Consider the following 4,664-nt stretch of genomic DNA (forward strand, 5'->3'; position numbering starts at 1 on the left):
TGCATGTTCAGGTGAAGACAGGTGTAAGACGTTCACAGGGCAGAGGGGTGAGGATGGGCGGCTTTCAGATGGGCAGTCAGCAGTGCTCAAAGGTTCAGCATTCTAAGATTTAGTGTACAGAACACAACAATGAAAAAACTCTAAGGGAAATATTCCTTTCCTTAAATTTTACACTACTCTGTGATTCCGACATGCCTGTATTTATTTCAAAAATATATGGGCATACTGAGTCAAAAGACAATTGGGTAACACTTTACTTGAAGGTACCGTCATAAGAGTGACATGACATTGTCATAAGAGTGACATGACACAGTCATAAAAATGTCATAAACATTATGTCAATGTCATTAAACGTTTATGACTGTTGTCATTAAGTGTCATTCGATTTGGTAATGACAAGTTGACATTATTTTGGTTGTCTTCATTATGACAACTTGACATTAATCAAGGTGACATAACCAGAATTTGTCTTTGTCATGACAACTTGACATTAAATTTGTTTGCGATGTCCTTATTATGACAACGTGACATTATTCAAAGTGACATTACTAGAAAATGTCTTTGTCATGACAACTTGACATTAAATTTGTTTGAGATGTCCTTATTATGACAACGGGACATTATTCAAAGTGACATTACAAGAAAATGTCTCTGTCACGACAACCTGACATTAACGAAATATGCATCTATTTTTGTGTTTATGGCAAGTTGACAATGATAATTATAATTAGCTGTGCAAGGTTAAAGACCAATTCTAGCACTTGGTCATTGATGTTTGACAGAATACCAAAAACTGACTGTCATGACATCATTATGACAATGTAATGACAAAATTCTTTGACCTAAAGTAAAGTGGTAGCATTTTGATCTGTCATTAACATATCATGAAGGATAAACTGACTGTCATGACATCATTATGACAATGTAATGAAGAAATTCTTTGACCTAAAGTAAAGTGGTAGCATTTTGATCTGTCATTAACATATCATGAAGGATAGACTGACTGTCATGACATCATTATGACAATGTAATGAAGAAATTCTTTGACCTAAAGTAAAGTGGTAGCATTTTGATCTGTCATTCACATATCATGAAGGATAAACTGACTGTCATGACATCATTATGACAATGTAATGAAGAAATTCTTTGACCTAAAGGAAAGTGGTAGCATTTTGATCTGTCATTAACATATCATGAAGGATAAACTGACTGTTATGACATCATTATGACAATGTTTTTATTATCATTATCATTAACATTGACAATTTTATTTTCTCAAACATATGAACTGGTTGTCACAACATCATACACGTATAATGTGCTTAGAAACAGGACCTCTTCTGCCCAACACCCACCCACTCAGGAACTAAACAATACCATAATATTCATAACATGCATGCTCATGCATAATGACATTCAATAAAGAACAGACAGTATGAAAATGAACATTTATGGAAAATAAAAATTAAATGGAAGAAACATGTCTGTCATGACTTTTGTGCCTTCTTTATGTCATGCACCAGTCGACCCAAAACGCCACTGTGATGTCGAATCGCCAGCCAGTAATACCACTCAATCATCTGTAGGTGTATTTTGAGTGATTATTTTGTTCTATTACCTCTCAGGCGCCATATTTGTTGTTTGTATGTCTGCCATGCCCGCTCTATGTGCTGGGTATGGGCTCCAGTTTGTGGGTTCACAAAATTCTGCTTATGGCAAACACTAAATTGTTTGTACCCATACTGGGCAAGGCGGTCCTTGTAAGCGCGCCACTCATCAGAGACAATGTTGGCATTCCTCCTGACATGCCTTCGGATTTGGCGCAAGAGGGTTGTCCCGCGGCGGTTCCTCACTAGTTTCAGGATGGGTGTCCTAGATTCCTCCTCCACTTCCAACATCCCAAAGACCCAGGTGTGAGAACGCCTCCAAGTGTTGCCGCAACGGCCACGATGATACTACAAACAAAAAAACAAAACAAATACAATGTGACATAATGTTCTTTGTTGTTTTGACTATGTGGTTATGTAACCCTCATGCTCCTTTAAGAAATACTAATGCAAAACATTGCAATTTGATCTGACATCAGATGTGACGGGACAATCAATATAGATATAATGTATGTGCTGATTAAGATCGTTGCATTGAATAGTGGTTGTTGTGATTATTTATTCCATTAGAACGGGCCTGGGCCCCGTTTCCCGAAAGCGTCGTTAGCCTAAGTGGATCGTGAAGTGCGTCGAAAGGGCATCGTAGAGTTTTCACCGCGTTTCCCGAAAGCATCGTGGGGAACGAACGTCTTGAAAACGCTCGTAGCTAACGAGTACTCCAGGGGTGCTCGTAGGTACTCGTAGGACGCTAAGAGCATCGTCAGCTATAGCCTCAGTGGCGACACCATCGGACATTCCGTCTATTGGATGCGTTTTATTAAAACGCATTGCGCCTTTATGTTCTTAGTTTGGTAATTAATAAAGATTATTAATTAATTTATTAATAAAGATGTTCAAATGGCCAAAATAAAACGGGACAGTCCAGAAAATGTTTGCGCAGGCAGGGCACTCAAAATGTGTGAGAGAAAGTGGGGGGATTTGTGCAGACTGACATGGCTACTCATAAAACGTAGCATAAAATAATGTAAAAAATAAATTAAATTAAACAAATTAAAAAAAATAAAAAATAACGAAATAAAATAAATTAAAAAAAATAAGAAAATAAATAAATAATTTTTTTTATAAAAAACAAGCAAAGGAGCAGGCAAAAGGCTGGGATATGGTGGGGATTGGTCACGTTGACGGGAATGTTTAGTGACATGAGGGAGGGTGGAGGGGGTTAAAAAAAAGTCTCAATCACTATTCGACGCGCATGAAAACCAGCTGCGTAGTTATGAGGGAGGCCGTCCTCACACCGATCTTCCTCATCGTCATCGTCCTCAACGTCCTCCGGTTCAAGCAATGCCACCCCAGCCTTAGCTGCAATGTTGTGCAACATAGCCGTCACACATATCACGGCGCATGACTTGGCCGGAGAAAACTGGAGCCCTCCGCCTGACTTGTGAAGGCATCTAAAGAGCAACTTCCACCTCCCGATCGTGCGCTCAACGATGCACCGGGCAAGACGGTGGGCTTCGTTGTATTCCTCATCATGGACGTCTCCCGGGTTATTCACAGGTGTGAAGAGGAATTATTTAAGGGGGGAAAATGCCGTGAAACGCACAGTGCATTCAGGATTAGGACTGATATATGTCGGTTTAAGCCTAATCAATTGTGTTTTAATGTCTTTAGCATTCATATAATTGCAGTCTATTTTTTTCGTAGGCTACTCTGCTGTTGTCCTTGATGGGGATATATTTTAACCCTTTTTAACACAATTTTCCTGCGACATTCCTGCGTCTCCCCCTCCTACGGAGCCCATTTCAGCACCGTGTCAGTAGACAGTTACAATCCTACGACGTCGTGAGTGCAGCGAATGCGCGTTCACGTTAAGAGGAGTTTCGGGAAACGCTCCAAAGAAATTGACGATGGATCGCAAGATCCATCGTGAGAATGATCGTACGAGCGTGGATCCATCGTTATCGGGAAACGGGGCCCTGAACTGAAGCTGTGGAAACCTACTTAATATGTGACACTTCCCCCTCCTGCGCCGCCACTCCCATCTCGGCGCGCCTTGATCTACCAAACTAGGGTGCATTGTATCGAAAGTATCGTCCCATGTGATTTAATTTAGGATGGTAATCTTTTGCACCAAAATGGAAAAGGAAAGTAGGATGGGGTGGGTTGTGAACAAACACACTATCGAATGTACCTTTCGTTTGTGAGCAAATTTGCTTTCATCAATCGCAACAAATCGATGGCGACCTCCAATCCTCATCCCTCTCTTCCTGAGGCGTTTGACGGCAGCCACGCAAACCTGTGAAAACAGAAGTAAAAAATCAATATACTACAACGTAATTGAAAAATATTTTCCAAATATGTTAAATTGAAGTAGTACTTATGAATGGAGTTCTATGTGTATTATACGTAATTCTTTTTTTTTTATGTATCAGCTATCAGCCACTGAATAAGTAAAATATCGTATTCATTCTGTACTGTAAGTCTTGTGGTCTCTGACTTGTTTGAATCAATATTGCATCATTCACCAACCTCTCTGAGTTTTTGGGTCATTCTGGACAATGTCCTTGAGCTTGCTGCTATACCATCACAGATCATGTCCAGTTGTTTCAACCGCAAACCTTGTGCAAACCTTAAGAAAAGTAAATTATATTGAAGACATACTGTGAACTAATACATAGGTAATTAAGTAATATACACATGGGGCTGAAACAGGGAGCACATCCCAAAATGTTCAATCTTTCTTGACATTCAAATTCAGCATGGTTGAAATTTGAAAATAAAGTTGGTTTAGTTGGAAATTAAGGTGCACTACGGACTCTTCTGGCCCGCAGCCTAATTGCTAAAGCAGATATTTAAGTTTTTAGTTACAGTATACTATTCCTCTCAGGAAGAGCAAAGCATTTAGAATATACTTGGTAGTTTGAAAATTCAGACAGAAAATCAGCAACAAGATTTAATAAAAATTCTGTACATTTTCCCCTTCTTCCACCTTAGCAAATATCACTGCTCATTATTTAGCCTATGAAAATGACAGCTAGCCTAGGCCTATATCAAAAC

The sequence above is a fragment of the Gadus chalcogrammus genome, chromosome 1 (assembly GCF_026213295.1).
Source record: "Gadus chalcogrammus isolate NIFS_2021 chromosome 1, NIFS_Gcha_1.0, whole genome shotgun sequence".
NCBI lineage: Eukaryota > Metazoa > Chordata > Actinopteri > Gadiformes > Gadidae > Gadus > Gadus chalcogrammus.